This window comes from Rhinolophus sinicus, linkage group LG14, assembly GCF_036562045.2.
Source record: "Rhinolophus sinicus isolate RSC01 linkage group LG14, ASM3656204v1, whole genome shotgun sequence".
Taxonomy (NCBI): Eukaryota; Metazoa; Chordata; class Mammalia; order Chiroptera; family Rhinolophidae; genus Rhinolophus; species Rhinolophus sinicus.
Genome location: NC_133763.1, coordinates 48,258,157 through 48,278,730, shown reverse-complemented (window position 1 = coordinate 48,278,730; position 20,574 = coordinate 48,258,157). Strand labels below are relative to the sequence as shown.

General features: G+C 43.0%; 1 pseudogene; it reads right to left on the bottom strand.

The window, feature by feature from the left end:
• Positions 1–1,404: 1,404 nt before the first annotated feature.
• Positions 1,405–19,360, bottom strand: LOC109446787 (large ribosomal subunit protein eL27; annotated as a pseudogene).
• Between the last annotated feature and the right edge of the window lie 1,214 nt (positions 19,361–20,574).

The following is a 20,574-nucleotide window of genomic DNA, read 5'->3' as shown; positions in this document are numbered from 1 at the left end:
GCCTATGACAAGGGTGCGTGGAAACGTGCTTCACATGGGGCTCAGCCCCGCTCCGCATCCTTCTCTCTGCAGGGACGGGATGGTGTCAGGATAGGTGCATATACCATTGCAGGGGCTGCGGGCAAAGAGGAGTGGGAAGTCGCTGATCAATGGGTTACATCTCAGTTATGCACAGAGATCTGCTACACAACATGGGGCCTGCAGGTGACAAGACTGTGTTGTACAGTTGAACAGCTAGGTGTCACGTTAAGTGTTATTACCACAATGAAAGAAAAGAAAAAAGTCTCCATAGCACACTGTCCCTCGTGGATCCAGAGGAGATCAGAGTAAGACCCTAGAGGCTAAGCTTGGTGATTTTCTCACTTATTTTGAGGAATGGAAAGAAGTCGAACTCCTTTTTTCATGTAATTATTACACAGGATCTCTGAACTGTCAAGTGGATCAATAAGAATGATGAATTAATGGCTTCCTTAGGAAACTGGAATCTTTATTTTTGGATGGAAAACAGCCTTTTTGCTAAATCCAAAAGCAGAAGGAACTTTATGGTTCGAGAAGGCTCACTGGGAAGGGAATGGACTGCAGGAGGTGGGGTCTTTGGGAGCCATTACGGAGGCTGCCGACCACACACCCGCCCGTCTCTCCTTCCACAGTCCTGTCTCTCTGTCCGGAGACACAGTCCTTCCCCCGACTCAGCACTTGGAGAATCATCCTTGCTTTTGCCCTTCCCCACCTCACCCCCAATACTGTTTGATCTCCGAATCACAAAAATATATGTATCTTTATATTCTCTCTCTAAATTATTCATTGCCCTCAATTCGCACTTCTCTGTTCCTATTGTCCGCTATCTTCGTCTGCGTGTGCTTACTGCCTGCCATTAGGGTGTGGCAGCACGGGGGCGGGGGTGTAAGCTGTGTCCTGTTCCCTGGCATCCCCAGCGCCTCATCCAGTATCTGAGAACAGTAGGTATTCCATAACTGTTGTAAATAAATGAAGGGTTGAGTTCCAGGCACACTTTTGGACCTTTACATATATTATTTTTCAATCCTCACAAGCCTCTGCAGTAGGCGTTACCCCCATTTTACAGATGAAGAACTGAGTAATGGAAGTGAAATAGTGTGCTTGCGTTTATGCTGTAGGAACCAGATGTAACCATATGTGTTAAAGGGGCTTGTGAAGGGCAAAGCACTCTGCAAATGTGATAAGATCATTATCATCTTCTGCTCTTGTTTTGAGCCTCTTGTCTTCCCAGCCTTCTCCCTGTTCACTCATGCTTCATATGGAGACAGGAGGAAGCACAATTCCAAGAAAAGGGGGGAAAGTAATAATAGTAAATGGCTGCCAAGGGACCTGGGCAATGGATTCAACAGGCTGTGGCTCAGCCTAGCTTACCAAGGTGGCCATTCCCTAACGGGGCTCCTGGGCCACCGCAGGCGACTTGACGGCATGAGGGAAGCGACGACACAATTTAGTGTCGGTGTTCTGCCTCATCAGAGACATGGCACGGCCGTTATTCATTTTGGAAAACAGCCTGCGGTGCAGGAAGAAATCATGTCACACAGAAAGGGAGAGTCTTTCAACACAGCATTTTGTTCTGAGGGAGGGAGCGGGGTGGGGGGTATGGGGGGGAGAGAGAGAAGGGGGTTCCCAGAAGGACTAGACAAGTGGGCAGCACCCTTACTGACTTCTGCTTCCTCCCTCGGCGGCGTTTCTCAGGCCGATCAGAGCTGTCATCCTCCACCCTGGGAAGAAGCAGCAATGGGAAAGTGATACTTTAACATCATTCCAGTGATTTCCAATTTGTAAAGCTCCTTTATACACCTCTCATAATCCCCCTAGTTAATCGTGAAGAAGGCAGGGTAGTTATAATTATTTTTATTTTCCACATTAGAATTCTGGGGCTTTTCAAGTTTGAGGGGCCTGGTTAATGTGAAGTCAAATATAAGGTGTGCCTCTTTCCAGACTATTATTTATATGTTAGCATAGGCACTATTAAAATATATTATTTTATGAGCTGCTTACAATAAAAGTGTCAGTCGTTATTGTTAGTCCATCTTACAGACGTGAGAGAGCTTCAGGAAATAAATTGTCTTACCTGAGGTCGTACTGCTTGTATATGGTAGAGCGGGCTTTGGAGCGCATGTGCTTAAATTCTCTGTGCCCCCAATTCTTTCCAATAAGCAAGGGCTATACATAAAGAGAGTAAGTTTGGGGTTCTAAGTCTGGTGACCCAAACGAGATGAGGAGAAAAGAGAAAATGAGCTCAGGAAGGATTAGCGACAAGAAAATCGTGTGGGGAAGAAAGAGGCGAATGCATCATTTAGAAATGCATTGGGATCCCCAAAAGGCATTCTGTATTTTAACTCTCGAGACGCTAGGATGATGCCCCCAGAGAAAGAGTGAGGGAAGGCAGCTGTGTCCTGTTGTTCAGGCCTTGAGTCATAGTCTCAGGAGTCTCAGTCCCAGAAGGGTCCCCAAGGAACACGAGGCCATCAGAACAGTTCCACCAAGGAACCTCTGAAATACACAAGAGGAAATGGACCTGGGGCAGGTTGTTCACACAGCCACAGAAGGGGAAGGATGGACAGTCACACCATTTATGGTACCCGCATTTACCAGATAGTTTAGGGCTCAGCTCTCTCCTTGCTTCATCCCCTCAACTTTTTTCTTTTTGCTTAAAACCAGCCCAAGAAAAGCCTGCAGGGAAAGACTTGTTTTGTTTTCAGATGTTGTAAACCTCAGGGAAGACAGAGAGAACTTGTTGAGACTCCGAGGGCCCTAAACTGTAAGTGTGAAAATAAAACATAATCCTGTGCTCGAAGCTCAGCAGAGGCCAAACTGAAAGCTTTTACAGTCAGATCCCTCAGCGCGCTGCAGCTCCAGAACATCTCAGTGGGCCATTCTGCATCCTCCAAAAATATTTGCTGCAGGCTGGAAACCCAGTGTGGGAAGTTGTTGCTAGAAGGTGGAATGATGGAAGAATGGCTAAGCGACCTGGCCTGTGCGGTTGGCATTTCAGCTCCTCTCATGAAGGGACCCCAAAGACTGCCTTTGCCTTAATTCACTGTCACAGCCCCTGGGAGTGAAAGATGATATCCCACTCTCCTGTGCTGATGAGGGAATTGAGACGTGGGACCTTGAAGCTACCTGCGGCCACACAGCAAGTCCACCGGAGAGCCAAGGCCCGGCCTCCCTTCTCCAGCTTGTGCTCCTAGCCCCACGCTCAGACCGAAGCTAAGCTTTCCTCACCCCAGAAGGGGAATTTACACTTAGCCTTTACTCAAACATCTCTTGCACGTCACCGTTTTGTTTATTACTCATTTTGTTTTTCTGGATAATGTTATCTGACCAGTAAAAGTCCTGTTCATTGCCTGACCATTAGCAACATGCTACGACCTGTAATGGGATGAGTTTGTGCCCCCTCTCCCCTCAGGTTTATGTGTTGAAGTTCTAGCTCTCAATCCCTCATAATGTGACTATTTGGAGACAGGGTTTTTAAAAAGGTAATTAAATTAAAATGAGGTCATTAGGGTGGGCCGTAATCCACGTGATTGGTGTCACATAAGAAGAGACACAGAGATGGAGAGAAGGAAGAGCATGTGAAGAAGACACAGGGAGAAGATGGTCATCTGTAAGTCAAGGAGAGAGGCCTCAGGAGACAGCCAGCCTCTGACCCCTGGATCTCGGACTTCTCGCCTCCAAAACTGTGAGAAAACAAATTCCTTTCGCTCAAGTGATCCAATCTGTGGTACTTTGTTAATGGTAGGCCTAGCAGACTAATCTAGAGAGCGAGATATTAAAGTCTGTAGGAAATGTACATGGGAACGAAGCTTTGTCCAGATAACCCAGATCCAATGGAAATGCAATTTTTTTCAGTGTTATTTGTCACTAAAAGAAGTCAGTCTTAGAGGAGTGAAAAGTTTGTCTAAATGTGTGTAGAACTTTCCCCTCAGCTGACGTTTTAATCTTGGTGTGTACTAAGGTTAAAAAGAACCTTCGATACAGATTGGAAGGAAAGAAGAAGTCACAGAGGTGGTAGCAGTGTAAATGGAAGTGGTGTCTTGAGATGCAGACCTCGGGAGCTGATGAGGTTCATTGTGCCCCAGAAAGCTGGTGTGCTCGTCTCCTCTACCACAAGCTCCAGAGGAGGGCAGAGAGCTGAGGCTGGCAACCACTGCTCTTGGATGGGCATGGCTGTGAGTCTTTCTGCGTCGGTGCTATTAGTGATCCCATTTCACAGCTGAGGAGACTGAGGCAGCGAGGTCAAACCCCCTGCCTAAGATCACACAGTAGTGGCAAAGCCAGGAACACAAGTCAGGCCGTCTAGTTCAGAATCAGGATGGAAGGATTAAGTTATACCCATGCCTGGGGAAGGCAGAAAGGGTTCCATGGCAAAGTTACAACCATTTAGAAGGTCAGTGGTGCACCCAGGACAAGAGCTGCATCATTTACTGTGGCAGCTACAGTGAGGAACTCATTTGTGATGACCGTCTCCAGTTTTCCAGCTTCTATGGATGGAATCATTACCTTTAGGAATCTGTTTCACCAGTTATTATTCATTTTCTTGGGAAGGGTTTTGTCCATACAGACTCCTTCTAAAAAACAGTCCATTGAGGGTGTTGGGGTGTCATACACTAGAAATGATCTATAACCACGGAACAATTAATCTTGGTTCTGAGTGGGCACTGAATATGCTGATTTTACCATAGAAAAAAGAACTCAGGTACTTCATTAAAGATACAGTCAACCTTCATGGAACTTAAATATATTGTCTATAGGTAATACCATGACAACAGTCACCATTGCATCTCAATAATAGCTGTATCTTCTCTAGCAAGGACATTTTACTTCACATTGGCAGTAAGCTGTATCACCATTGGAAAAGTCAGTGTAACCTATATTTACACTGATTTTTAAATTGGCTGTGCTAGTCATACGTGGATGAGCTAAGTTACATTTAGAGTGATGATTGTCTCTAATAAAGCCTAGACCTAAGCAAGTATTATTAATAAGAACATCACAGTGGGCGAAGTTACAAGCTAGTGAAGAGGAACCTTTACACCAAAAGGAAAATGAACGAAAGCAGTCACATGAGTTTGGAAATCAATGGTTTCAAGTATCTGGACCAGGGGTTGGCCAGTTACAACCTGGGGGCCAAATCTGGCTCACTACCTGTGTTTATAAATAAAACTTTATTAGCACACAGCCATGCTCCTTTTGTTTATGGATGGCATAGACTGAGGTTTTCAGTACAATGGAAGAGTTGAGTAGTTTGGGTAGAGACCTTACAGATGGAAAGCCTAAAATATTTACTTTTCGGTTCTTTATAGAATCGAAAGTTTGCTGAGCCCTGATCTAGACTAATTGTTCCAATGGCCCTGGATAGAAGCTGTTTACTTAGTCAAGTCATCAATTTGTTCCAAACAGATTGCTTTAGTAGTCAACTTACGTAGACAAACTGATTATTCTGGAGTTTTCCTGCCGACCCTCAGTTTAAGGTCTCCTGTTCTTCAAACGCAAAGTTTTTGCTCCTACGGGCTAGAACAGTGCCTGCTGCATTGGAATTACGTAATAGATGGTTCTAAATGTGGCTTTCAGTGTCAGTGCTAGGAGAATACAGGGGCAGTGCAGACAGAGCCTTCCTCGGTAATTGTGTGGAACACAAGTAAAAACGCAGCTCTAATACAAGATCGAAAGATATAACGTCATAATTAGAGAGTCACAGGTGTGGTGCTGTGAGGATTCAGGGAACAGGAAGCGTTTGAGAGAGGCCTTGACCACGTGAGGGAGAAGCCTGGGGAAGAGCGTAGAGGTCGGATGGCACGATGTGTCTGGGGAATAGTTAGTGATCTCTGTCGCAGTGGCTAAACGCCGCGGGGAGCAGGAGAGGGTCTGGGGAAAGTGAATTTTTTGTTTCTGGGGTCAGATTTACACAGTGATGTGCTGCAGCTCGTTCACATCAGACTACAAGGGCTGATGGGCAAATGTTCAGGAGGCTTTTAAGCTAGTTCTGAAATCTTTGGTAGTTTGAGATGAAGCATTGTTAAGGTATTTACACCACTCAAATCTGCAAATACTACAAATCAGGGCTTTCCCCCCCTCTTTTCTTTCCTTTTTCTCTCCATTCCATTCCTTTCTTTTCTTTTATTAAGTTTATTGGGGTGACATTGGTTAGTAAAATTATGTAGGTTTCAAGTGTACAATTCTGTATAATACATCATCTATCTACCGCATTGTGTGTTCACCACCCAGAGTCAGTTCTTCTGTCACCATATGTTTGATCCCCTTTACCCTCATCTACCACCCTCTTCCCTGCTTACCCTCTGGTAACCACTAAGCTGTTGTCTGTGTCTATGAGTTTTTGTTTATCTTGTTCATTTGTTGCTTTCAGTTTTATATCCCAGATATGACTGAAAGCATATGGTTCTCAGCTTCTTCTGTCTGACTTACTTCGCTTAGCATGATAAGAGAACCAAGTGTACCAGTGAATTTATATAACCACTGAATTTATATAACACCAGACATTAAATTATCATGGACTGCATAAGAGCAACTGAATTAACTGATTTACTTTTCACTGAGATGTGGCTTGTGAGTGCCATGCTTGCCCTGGGCTACTCCCTAGCCTGGCAGTCTGCAGGTGAGACGAGCCAGGAAACCATCAAGAAAAAGAACACCAGGGTCATGTACAAACAGATGGTCCCTCTTCAGTGTGAAGATCACAGAAATTCTGCACAAGGTCTCAGGAATAAGTCTTTAGGGCTGTGGGTGGGTGTTTTGCAGACCTACCTATTGTGGTCACGGAGCAGGTGACAGAGAAAGGAGACTCGCAAGTATCTCAGTGAGAGGAGGAAGAGTGAGAATGAGCGAGGGAGTGGGGGAGAGAGGAAGAAAGCGAGGGAGAAGGAGGAGAATGTAACAACAGTAGAATGAGGATGGGGCAAAATTCAAGAGGAAACTCAGACAGTTGACTTGTACATGTGATGTCATGTTTTTGGAAAAGGGAAAACATTTGGAACAGTCTCCACCGTGTTTCCCCGAAAATAAGACCTAGCTGGACCATCAGCTCTAATGCGTCTTTTGGAGCAAAAATTAATAGAAGATCTGGTCTTATACTAATATTTTATATTATATTATACCATATTATATTATAGCCGGTCTTATATTATACTACATTATATAAGTCCCGTTCTTATATTGTAATAAAATAAGATTATATTAAAATAAGATTATTTTAATATAGTATTATTTTACTATAAGTATATTTTACTATAATCTTATTTTACTATAATCTTAAAGTAAGATTATAGTAAAATAAGACCAGGTCTTATATTAATTTTTGCTCCAAAAGATGCATTAGAGCTGATTGTCCAGTGAGGTCTTATTTTCGGGAAATTATGGTAGCTCAAACCCCAGGTGAATAGCTTTGGTTTTAATTATTTAAGAGGGAAAGTGTGACTGGGAAAACCCAAGAAATATAAGAAATTAACCAACTGTTAACTCTTGACTGTGGGAGTTAGGGTTGAATTGATTGAGATTTCCTAACTCGGCTTCTATATTGATACACTGATCACATGTTTCTTTTTCAGTAAAGGTACATAATACCACTTAGGGTTACTGTGAAAATTAAATGAAGTAAATGGTGTTTCCCAAACTCCTTAATGGTAATAGTCAATCTGGAATGCTGTACTTCACAGAAAGGGGGGAAAAAGTCACCTGGACAAACTCCCAAGTTCCTGGCCAGGGGCCGGGGAAGTTGTTTGTTTAACAAGAGCCTCAGGTGATTATTATCATGGAGGAAATTTGGGCAAAAATGAGTTAATACATGTGAAAATACCTTACTCCATAGTGACAAGGACATAATTGGAAAAAAAAACAACTTGATTGAACGAACCTTCTAATGATCAGGTGGTATTAGCAAACCATTCCGAGTTCCTTACTTCAATCTTCCTCTGCTGTATACTGGGGAATAGTATTAATACCTGTTACCACTCAGAGCTTGGGAGAGGATTAGCGTCTGTTACTGGAAACTGCTCTGAGCTCCCTGGAAGGTAAGTGCTGTGTAAACACCAGTTGTTAGGTTTATTGGTTCATTGGAAGTAGGCAGGAAAGGTGGAGGAATGTTTGTTTCAGAGAGCTGCTCTCTTAAGAGGTGTGTGTGTAGGTTGTACGCTGCTGGGGAGTGAGCAGGAAGGCGGGACTACAGCAAGGCTAGCAGCTGATCTCAGCGCTCCACGGGCCAGGTAGTGAAGTGGGGCAGAGCAGTGGGTCCTGTCCCACTGACAAATGATTGCAGGAAGAAAAGATGCTTGCATTTTCCAGGTGAAAGAAGCTAGTCCCCAGGAAGACGATCATTTTTTATGGCCCGGAACACCCCTCTGACAGTTCTCTCTGGGGAGCCAGAAGAGGGCTGGGGCTCAAAGATCGCCCTTGGCCGTCAGGAGCACATGATGGAGTCTGCAAAGCTGAACCCCTGCCTGGGAGGGGTGAGGACAGCTCACCCCCTGTCCTGCAAGGGCAGCTCTGGGCTTCAAAGAAGGTCTGAACACATCTGCCAGTGGGAGGAAGTCTGCTCTGACAGGCGCTGCTCAGCGCAGCCAGGACAGACGCTGCCCTCTCTCTGCCGGCTTCATCCTCCTTCCCCTGCCTCCCAAGTCCACTGAGAGCCTCTGCCTCCGAATGCCTTTCGTGACTCTTCCTGCCTCAGTTTCCTGCTCGTCCCTGGATTCTATTCAGTTCTGGGAACGTAGCTCAATGTAGTGGCCATAGAACAGTTTAAAAAACCCTGGATCTAAATGCCAAACTTCTTGGTTCCAGGGTCTCTTTATATTTTTAGTACTTCAGCCCAAAACACATTGTTCTGTGTTTTATGATATGTAAGATTGTGTGCATATATTTTAACTTCTTTGGTCACCAACAAATCATTGTATAAACAGGAATAGTGTTCTTCACTTGCTATGACCCTCTTCTAAGTGATAGGCTAATACAGTTTATTCTTAATTATCCGGAACGGGGCATGCTATGTCTAACTTCTAAATACCACGTAGTCAGAAAGTTACATGCTTAAAACTCTAGTTGTTTAGTTTTGTCTGATATTACATTAAATGTTTCCAGAAATTCCCATACCAGTTAGAAGGTGGGAAATAGCTACCAGAAACATCCTGTAGAATAAAGAGAATCCATGACTAATACGTAATTGGAAGTGTCTGTTGGCTATGGAAAAGTCACAAAATGAAAAATTCCCTTGGATGTCAAGAGTTAACAGTAAGAGGACATGGTTTCCTCTGGGAAACTTATAATGAATAATTTAAAAATATAGGACGTAAGTCCTATTCCCTAGACGAAACGCTTTACATATTACTTGGATTTTTCCCAGAGGGCAGAAAAGTAGTACAATAAAATCTCCATTATTCAGAATTTATGATTATTTGCCTAAGAAATGGTCTAACATTCACCTTTGTCTTCATTCATTAAAAAACAATTTGGATACAAATGTTACGTGATGGAAATAGCAGCTGGAAATATTCAAATGGTTTGAGGAAACATTTTGAAAAAAATACTTAATTACACTTAAAACTTGACTGAAAATCATCTTTATCTCTTCATTATGCCAAGGTTCTTAGGAACATAGATAATTGGAATGATTTTATAAGCCTTATTATTAGAAAGAATATAATTGTGTACTTGGAAAAGCTTCTGCAGGCTAGCCCTCTCACTATCAAATTAGTCTTCCCCAGATTAGTTTGTCTTTAATGCATTTTCCAGCTCTTCCCACCCTTAGATCACTATCCTAGCAAATTTGTGGTGGACAGCAACCGAGTCACGATAGTGATGGTGACGGTGCCAATACCCCGGAGAATCGCCGTACCTAACCTAAGTATGCTTGGGACTTACACTAAACTTTGTGTTTGCTGATAATCTGATTTCTTTGGGATGGTTGATGGATAGGATTAACAAAATGCCTCTGGGACTGGGTTGTGTATAGCCCGATGTCCCCGTTCCTTATACAGGACCAGTGCGTTCTGGGCGTCCCCGCGGGAGAGCTGGTCCACCTCATGTCATCCTGGATGGGAGGTTTGTGACAAAGAGAGTGAAGAAGGAAGAGATGTAGATTTCCTCATTGCCCAGAATTAACTGGAGGAGGAATAACTTACAGCGTGCCGCCAACTAGGGGCCTGAAGATCAAAGGCTGACTGCCATGTATCCAGGAAGCTCAGGGCTGTGCAGGGAAGAAAGAGGAAAGCAGATGTTCAAATCAAAGAAACCTGGAAAGGGCTTGGGAAATGGCTCCGAATGGGCCACAGGGGACATCGTCATAGGAAAACTTGAGAGGAATCCTGACAGGTTCGGGAGATTAGTTGGTTTTTGTTTTTTCCCCCTCATCTCTTCCTTTGCTCCTCACTCTTCTTCCACTTCCCTCTCCCCAAAGGACCAACAATTAATTGACTAAACCACAAGAGGTCCCTGGGTAGATGTTGACTTTCATCACTTCACCTTCCTCCTCTATCAGTTGGGCTGAAGATGGTGGCTGCAATGAAAAACAGGTTATACCCTGGAGCAGAGAAAGGAAAGTCGCACTACTTTTCTAAGTGAGATAGAAAATATGGAGCTGGCATTTATAATCTAGCAGTACATCCAGAAACCTGTCCGAGTAATCTGTAGATCTCTTTGTCACCTCTGGGCATCTGTGTTCCAGCTCTCTTAGAAGTTACCCAGGAGTCCCCGTGCGGAAGGGGTTGTTCTTCCAGGGTCAGCGGTCCCGTTCCTCCCTGACTGCCCTGCCAGCGACGAGGAGGGCACTGCCGGGGGAAGAAGCCCGGTTTTGTGGCCACGCATGTGAATCCCACCTCTGAGGCCAGCTACGTGACCTACAAGTTACTTCACTTTTGATTCTCAGGTTTGACATGTTGCTGTGAGGATGAGAGGCAGCGAATAAAATACTGGCACCGTGCTGGGAGCATGTAGGTAAACAGACCGTGGGACGGTGACATAACTGCTCTAAGTTTCAGTTTTTTTCTTCTGTCAAACGGGGATAGCAGTAGTACTCATTTATAGGATTGCTGGGTGGATGAGAGAGAGGGAGGGAGAGGGAGAGAATGCCACAGGCTATGGGATCAGACTGCACGTTCAAATCCTGGCTCCATCCTCATTGGCTGTGTGACTTTGTTCAGGGCATTTCATTTCTTCTTGCCTGGGCTTTCTAATCTGTAAGCATGGGGTTCATAATAGCACTTCATTTATGGGATGGTGACATGGATTAAATTAGGTTTCATCCTTAAAGCAACAAAAACAGGGCCCGGTATATAGGTAAGTACTATATGGATATTTGTTAAATTAAAAAACAACAAAATGAGGGTGTAGCGCATAGAATACTTGAACACGGTGTATCTAGCACATAAGCAGCACTTCAGCTGGTGGTTATTCTACAGGGCTTTAGTTTAATGTTAAGTAACTTCTCATGTGAGATGTAAAAACCTCTGCAATAAAACAAATCACAGAATTAGAAACCCAGGGCGGTGGAACACACCTAAAAGATCTCCTTGTGTGGTGGCTGTAAAAAAATGACCCTAAAATTCCTTGGCTCGCATCCCATCACGTGGTGGAGTTTCTCTTCCCTCCCTGGGCTCTGCCTCGTCTGGGCTCTGCGACTGCTCACGTGATCCGATACTGTGGAAGGGATGCTGCAGCGTCCTGTCTCTGGGGATGCTTGCTCGTGGACTCCAGCCACATGCCCAGACGACGCAGAGCCCAGGCCTCTAGCTCAGCGACTCCCAGCAGACGTGTCAGTGAGCCATCTTGAACATGCGTCCTGTTTTGCCCCGTCGAGCCCCCAACGCTGACATTGCGTGGAAGAGTCCGGCTGTTCCTGCTGAGTCCTACCCACGTCACAGATCTGTGAGCAGAACTTCTGCTGTTGTTGTTTCGGCCGTTAGTTTTGGGGTGTGTTACGCCACAATAAAGGGCTGGAATGTCGCGTTTGTTCCCCCACTAATATTTGTATTTCCTTCATGCTATCACTTATCTAACCTCTGTTTAACTATGTGATCATCCAACAAATGTTTATTGAATATCTGTGTATCAGCTATTTTCTAGGCACTAAGGGATAGATCAGTGAATGACAAAAAGGTCTTGGCTGCAGTATTTCTCACATATGAAGGAAGAAAAAGACAAAAAAAATGAATAATATATAATATACTGTCTGGGATTGATATGTACTATGAAGAAAAGGGAGAAGTTATAAAGAGTGATGAGATCGTGTGTGTGCGTGTGTGTGTGTGTGTGTTGGGAGCAAGTGCTGCTATTTTAAAAAGGGTATTTAGGGAACACAATCTAATGCGGTGACATGTGAGCAAAGACTGAATGAGAGAGGGAGCTGGTTACGTAGATGCAGAGGAGGAGAGCTCGTAGCTGAAGGAAGAGCCATGTAAGGTCGCAGGCAGGAGCATGCGTACACCTTCAGGGAATATGGGAGGCCTTTGAGGTTGGAAAGCAGGGTGCCTGGGGCAGACTGATTGGAAGTCAGGTCTGAGAGAAAGTGAGGGCCTCAGAGGCCATGGGAAGGAAGTTGAATTTAATTCTAAGTGAGATGAAAAGTCGTTGGAGGGTTTTGGTCATTGCATTTTCTTGCTTTATTTTTTTAATTGGGAAATACTGGGGACAGTGTGTTTCTTCAGGGCCCATCAGCTCCAAGTCGTTGTCCTTCAATTCACTTGTGGAGGGTGCAGCTCAGCTCCAAGTCCAGTCACTGTTTTCAGTCTTTAGTTGAAGGGGGCACAGCCCACCATCCCATCCGTGAATTGAACTGGCAACTTTATTGTTGAGAGCTTGCTCTAGCCAACTGAGCCATTCGGCTGTCCTCATTGCATTTTCTTTTTTTGAGTTTTTAAATTATTATTATTAGTTTCAGGTGTACAAAACAATGTAATAGTTAGACATTTATACTCCTCACAAAGTGATAAGCCCCCTCCCCCCATCCGCTACCCCTCTGACATCGCACACAGCCATTGCATTTCCACTGTCTCTATTCCTTATGCTGTTCTCCACTTCTTGTGAATAGATATAGATATAATTATAGCTGACATTCATTATTGCTCAGCTTCAGCTTCAGGTGTACAGTGCAGTGATCAGGCATCTACACCATCCCTGAGGTGGTCTCCCTAATGAGACAAGTGTCCACCGGATACCCTACAAAATCTTTACAACATTATTGATTATATTCCCTAAACTGTCTTTAGTATCCCCGTGGCCTCACCCCAGTCAGAATGGCTATCATCAATAAATCAACAAACAACAAGTGTTGGTGAGGATGTGGAGAAAAGGGATCCCTCGTGCACTGTTGGTGGGATTGCAAATTGGTGCAGCCGCTATGGAAAACAGTATGGAGGTATCTCAAAAAACTGGAAATGGAACTACCTTATGACCCAGCAATTCCACTCCTAGGTATCTGTCTAGAGAAACCCATTGCATTTTCTTTATTGAGGTAAAATTGGCATGAAACAAAAAGCACAAATTTTATGTGCACAATTTATAAGTTATGACAAACGTATACTCCTGTGTAAATAACCAATCATCACAAAAAGCTATCTTTTGCTCCCTACCCATCAGTCCCCACTCTGTCTACTAGGCAACCACCATTCTGTTTTCCATCACTATAGATTAATTTTACCTACTCCTGAACCTAATATAAATGGAATTGTACAGTGCATACTGTTTTGTGCCTGGTTTCCTTCACTTAAAACATAGTTTTGAGATTTATCCTTTTGTTGCATGCATCAGTAGTCCATTCTTTCTTATTGCTGAGTAGTATTCCATTCTATGACCATATCACAATTGGTTTATCCACGCGCTATGAATAAAACTTCTGTAAACATTCTTGCACACTTCTCTTTGGGGGCATATCTCTTGTGGGTAAATGCCTGAGAGTAGAATTGGTGGGTCACAGGGTAAATATATGTTTAACTTGATAAAGATCCAAGTAGTTTTCCCAGCTGTTTGTGTCATTGTATACTGCCACCAGCAATGTATAAGCTCTCTGCTTGCTCAGCTTAACTCACGGACGTTTGAAGTTGGCGGCTCTCTCTCTTCTGCCCGGGCTTCTTACTTTCACAGCAGTCGTGGGACCCTAAACTCTCCATGTGTCACCACGATAGGAGGAGAGGGTTTTGTGGAAAAGACAGTAAGTTCCTACAGAGAATTTCAATGTTTTCATGGTTGTTAAAAATATCTGTTGAACTTGAACAAGATCTCAGTCTCCATTTTTGCAACATAGTTCAGAATTCGACACACCTTTGTAAGACAACATTCTCTGCATCTGATTCCATATGTGTCTCTCCTATTGTCAGAAAATGTGGGCTCTTGTCTTCTGTCGTGTAACTTTTGTATATTTCAAAACGGTAAGTTATCACACTTTGCTTTTTTCCCGTGTCATAGAATCCCAGTTTCTTTAATATTTTCATTTAAATATAATTTTCCAGTCCCTTTAATCAAGTGTGTGACTGTTCTCAGAAGTGCGTCTATATGGACTACCTCTAGTTATCCAGTTGAGTCAATAGTTTCAGGTTTCAAAGCAGTGATTTCAGCTGTAATTTTGTGTATATAAGCGAGTGTGAGCTGGTTTTCATGGGTTGTACAGTTCTTCTACTTACTCACTTTCCAAGAATGAATCGGAATGCTCTATAGCCACACATGTGCTCTCTATGTGTGTGGAATGTTCTGTAATTGAATAAACACAGCTGCACTTACTCAGTTGTATGACCACGCAAACATGTTCATGCACACACATCCTTGCACACACGAAACAGTCCAGTAAATCCAGTCACGGTGTTTATTTGAGGGAGTTACGGTGTGGTCACTCAAGTATGTCCTTTTGCTTGGTTTAGTAGGCTCTTGTGTTGTTTGGTGATATAAACACCCTGCCCTAGATTTGTAAGGGTCCTTGCTCAGCATAGTTCGTTTCCTTTTTCATCCTTTATCATCACCCCTTATAAGTCCTGTGTGTGAAGGGGATGGGACAATAGCCAAGAATTGCAAAGCAAGAAAACCCATCTTTCAAAGGCGAGACTACTGTGTGTTAAGCCATTTAACAGTTTAGGTTCTCTTTTTAAAAATGTCTTATACAAATTGAGGGAGAAAAGAACATGTTTTGATGTGTTTTCTAAGTCTGACAGTTTTGAGATGGGTTAAACACTCATGAAAAACAGTGAATGCGCTCCTGTGCTATACGTTTCATTCCAACAAGATGTGTTGACTATATTGGGTTATAATTTATCATCTGATGTGTGTCTCCTTTCTATTTGGTGATAAATAACCAGTGTGTCATTAATCTATGGTATCTCTAGTGAGAAGTGTAGTCCTTGCCTAATTAAAAAAAAAAAAAAAAAGGCCATATTGAATGAATGAATTCCACTAGAATCTTCAAGTCAGCTCCGCTGGTGGAGCTTTTGTCTCCACCAGTCTGATGACACTGCTCTTGTGAAGGTCACCAATAAGCTCCATCGTGTTAAATCCAGTGGCACATTAACTGCCCTCTTTTTTTTCAACTATTCCTTGCTTTCTTTCTGTTTCCATTGTTACCCCTTCCTTCCCCATGTCCCACACTTGAGTCTCCACATAACAGTCAGAGGTTTTTCTCCTAAAACCTGAAGCAGATTGTATCAGTCTTCTCAAAACCTTTCAGAGGCCTCCTGTCTTACGCAGAAGTCAATCCAGAGTTCTTACTTGGGTCTTCAGGGCTCTGCATTTTTTGCCCTGTCTTTCCAACCTCATCTACCACTTCACTGATCACTCTGCTTCAAACACATAGGCCTCCCTGCTGCTCCTTCAGCTTGCCACGCATGGCCTGACATCAGGGCTTTGCACATGCCGTTTTCTGGTATTTTCTTCCCTCCGAATCTACGTGGCTTGCTCCCTCACTTTGCTCCATGTTACATTGTCCTTCTGTGACAACTCTATCTGAAGTAACCTGCCTCATGCTCTAGCCCATTTCTTTGTTTTCATAACATCTACCACTACCTGCCATTCAATAGCTCCATGTTTGTGTTTGTTCATCTTTTCCCTAGAATGTAAACTCCATGGTTGGAAGGATGTGGTCAGATCTATTCACTGCTGTTTTCTGGGAGCCTAGAATAGCACCTCGGCAGATTGGAGGTACCCGTAAAGTTTGTCATACAAGCACATGTTGGCCATTTGTTTTCCTGGGGATGGTTTATATGGTCCTTCAAAGCCTCCAGAAACCACTTCTCCCAACCTCTCTCGGTACACAGTGCTGAGTCTTAGCGGGGAAGTGGCTACACATCCACAGAATCAAAAATCTTCCTGGAAAGAGAAGAAAAGAGACTCATTTGAGGTTCAGTGTTACTCTTAGGAATAATGTGATTAAGAGTCACTGGAAGAAAAGTCATCGAGGGGCCCAAAAATAAATTCATAGGGAAAGAAAGAAGATTCTGTGATGGCTGGGGTTTTTGGAGGAGAGCTGGTAGTGGCCCCGCTCATGGGTGAAACTTCTCTAGGCCAAGCCACCCTTGCACAACTGACATGTTTCGGGAAGAATGGCTAAGTTCAGGCGTGTAAACTAAACACAGCATAACCTTACGATCTCAGGCTTACGATGTTGCGTAACCCGCGAAGGGGATAAAATCTCCACCAGGAATGAAATCTCGTCAGACCACGTGGCAGCCCCAGAAACAAGGGCAACTGATCACGGTCGATGTTCAGTTCTTTCTGTCTGGCTTTTGGAAGCAGGGTTGACTCCTTCGAAATAAATAAGTACACAAGTTTCTTAGAAAATTTGGGTGGGAGAACTTAAGATAGTACATTTCTAGCTTTGTTTTCATTCCCCCAAAAACTCAGAGCCAAAGGTAATGCCCAAATACTGGAATTAGTGAGGACAACAGTGCATTGAAGAGCTTTTCAAAAATTATTGTAGTATCCGTGTTCTTTTAATCATCTAATTCTTCTGGCATTTCAATCTATAAGCCAATTACATCCTTTTGGAAGTTAGCAGGATACAAAATACAGATACTTATACTTGATAACTTTAGATGACCTCCTCACCTTATGATTTTATATTTCTCTAAGTCAAATGGGAAGTCAGTGGCAGAGGTAAAAATCAGATTTTACATCTCTTAAAGGAGTATGTATTTCATGTCTTTTCCTGGACTTTGACATGGAATTCCAAATCTGGATGTTATTCAGCAACTTCTGTTGGTTATAAAACATTTTATTGTGCCATAACAAAAAGCTGTTTAGAGATATACAGCATCTCTGTTAATACAACATAACACCTATTGCAATAGAAGCCTGTAGATTGTCAGGAATAAATCTTACAGCCTTGATTTCATAGTTTCATAGGCATGAAGAAATATGGGTTTTTATGTAGTTCTTAATGTGGAGGCCACGTAAATGGTCCATTAAGATTGGGCATGTCAGCTACCAAGGGTCAGACTATTCTGAACGAAAGGTCTCCATAGAAACAATTGCAACAAAAGCATCCATGGAATAATTGATTCAATGCTCAGACCATCTTGTTGTTAGATTGGTGGTCTGTTGGTGGAATATAACAATCCATGTGACCCTCTAAACCTCCAGAATGACCAGATTGTCTAAAATGTTAGTCTTTGTTGCTTTTTTTCTAGTTATAATCTATTTGAAGGAAGCAAAGATATGCTGTGCTTTAGGTAATGATAAAGTTAAATAACTAATACAAGTTTTGGCATTAATACAAACTAAAGCAAAAGAAGAATGATACAGTCATCAAAGTACATTTGATTATGTGGGTTCTGAATAAAAAGAAAGATAACTGGGTTGGAAGGCAAAACTAGTTGAGTAAGGGGTGAATGAAAGAGAGAAAGGAAACAGCATACAGTGTATTCCAGAAAAAACACTGCTGTTAATAGAGAACAATAAGCTTGATACCTTAATCGGTTACATCCCCTTGAGGTAGTATTCTGATTCTATTTCTGTTTTTCCCCCATGCTCCTGAAATCCACCTCCGTTTCTAGTTTAATGTCTTCTTCATGATATTTGCCTGTTTAAACTTTATTTAGTAATTACCTCTTTTAAGCCCCTTTTCAAAGTCCTAAAAAATGAGTTGTTATTTAAATAATCAGGAGTAATAATCAGTGACAGCAGCAATCAGCAGATCAGTTGTCTGAACACAGAAATTAAGAGGAAATCTAGCCGGTTTTTTTTTTTCCAAGAAAGCTATCTAACTAATTAAATAAGGTAAATGGGGGGGAAATTGTGCAAACAATATCTGGAATAATCCTCTAACCTCCCCCAAATTGTTGCTTTACTGGTTCACTAATTCATGTGACTCTGTCTGAGCATCTGCTCAATGGTAACTCTGGTGATGAGTTCTCAAGGGTACCAGCTATGACGTCCGGTCGCAGTGGCCTGGTGTATAGCCAGTGAGGCAGACGTAGGAGGCATCAAGGGAAAGGAGCAGTTCGAAAGGCATGTTCACCTTTAAAACAGTTATGCTAGTGTCAATTTCGTTGGAAAAATGGGGGGAAAATCTTTTTTTTTAATCAAGTAGTCATTTGACGTGAGCTATGAAGTCAGTCAAAATCATTAAGCAAGTAGACAGCTATAGACAGAGCTGTGCCTACTGTGTTAAATTTGCAGCTCTTATCAATTAAAAGTATCAAGTGACAGTCATTCAGTAAGTATTACTTACCAGGTACTTGCTAGACATGTGCTGCATGAATGACTGAATGGTAATGTCATTCAGTCAGTCATTGAATAATTATTCATGAAGTAATCTATTTCATTCCTTTTCAGATTTTAATGTTCCTGTGAATCATATGCTAATCCTGTAAAAATGCCGATTCTGGTTCAGTCAGTCTGGAAGGGGGCCTGAGATTCTACATTTCCTTCCTTCCTTCCTTCCTTCCTTCCTTCCTTCCTTCCTTCCTTTCTTCCTTCCTTTCTTTTTTCATGACCGAAGCAAAAAAGATGTGAAACCGTAGCTTCTGAAAGAACCCTTTGTTCTCGCCGGTCTTGTACCTCTCTTCGAACTTGACCTTGGCCTCCCATCGGGTTGTTTCAGAGCAGGGGCTCTGAAGACATCTTTGTTCACAACAGTTTTGTCCAAGGGGACATCCACAGAGTACTTTGTGGGCATGAGGTGACTGTAGTTATAATCTTTCATGAAAGATTTGCTCTTTGACCTCTTAGCAGTTTTCTCCTTGCCCACGGCAGCTGTCCCTTTTTGGCGATAGCGGTCAAGTCCAGCCACCAGAGCATGGTGGTACGGGTGGTCCTAGGGGCCATCATCAGTGTCCTTCACGAGGACCGCTTTGCATCCGGAGTAGCGTCTGGCCAGGACCAGCACCACCTTCCCAGGTTTCATAAACTGGCCCATTTTGGCAGCAGCCACTGGGGCTCACAGCAGAAAGGCAGATTCTACATTTCTAACGAGCTCCTGGGAGATGCCCATGTTACTGGTTCATGAGTTTTACTTTCAGTAGCAAAAATGTCCTCAATAGACAACCATATAGGAAGCTGTTGAAAGTCAGGCGCCTGCAGTATATAGTTGCATTCCTGTCACTTAGCAGGGGTGTGATCTTGGGAAAGTTCCTCTCTTGGAATCTTACTTTCCTGATCTTTTAAGTTGGGAACATGATACTTAACTGATTATTAGGTGAAATAAATGATGTAATGAGTATGAAAGTTTTTTATAACTTAAAAGTGTTCTGCATAGAGATTAGCATTATTATTAGGGGTGATTAATAAGGACGATCTTTCTGTAAATACATAGTGATTGCATTGGCAAACTAGTACAAATGAGTACTGTTTCTGAGATGTGAAACCTTAATGAAGATACAGGCACACACGAGTGTGGCAGGCTCCCCCTAACTGCCAAAGCCCTTTAAATATGTGACCCGATTTTGCATGGCTTACAGCAGGATATGCTTTCATGGTAGCAATATTATTATTTACAAGGTCATTGTAAAAAAAATGAGATGTCCTTGTATAACAAAGGCCCGCAGCCAATATTTTATGGATGGCACACAAAGGGGTTGGAAATTGATGATTTATAGATCAGGAAATAACAGTTAATCAACTTCCCTGACTTCTCAAGCCATGTCGGGCAGTTCTGCATCACCTTTTGCCTGTCAGCTGTGTTTGTATTCACTGCGTTACCTTTGCAGGCTGAAACAGGATACGTATGCTCTTGGAGGTGCTGTCTGGAAATTCTCCCAGCGTGACTGGGAGGCTAGGGGCGAACTGTTGTTGTCCCTCCATCACAAGCATCATGTGTTCTGATGTCAAACCCAGTCCATGGCGTGGACTGTCACTGGGCAAAGGGTCTGGCTCTGTTCCCACACACGAATGCCCACCAAACTACGTGGCGTCGCTCATATTCCTTCGAGAAATATGTGTACATCAATTTTTGCATTTACAGCAGACTGGGTATTGGATTCTGTAGGATTTGAAAATCTTGGAAATGATTTCAAAGAAGAGCTGAAAATGGTAAACAATTTGAGAAATGAGATATATGAGAACAGTGAAAGAGAGGAAAGCCAAGGGCATCTTAACACACCTTCTTAATTGAAACATTTGGAATCAACCCCC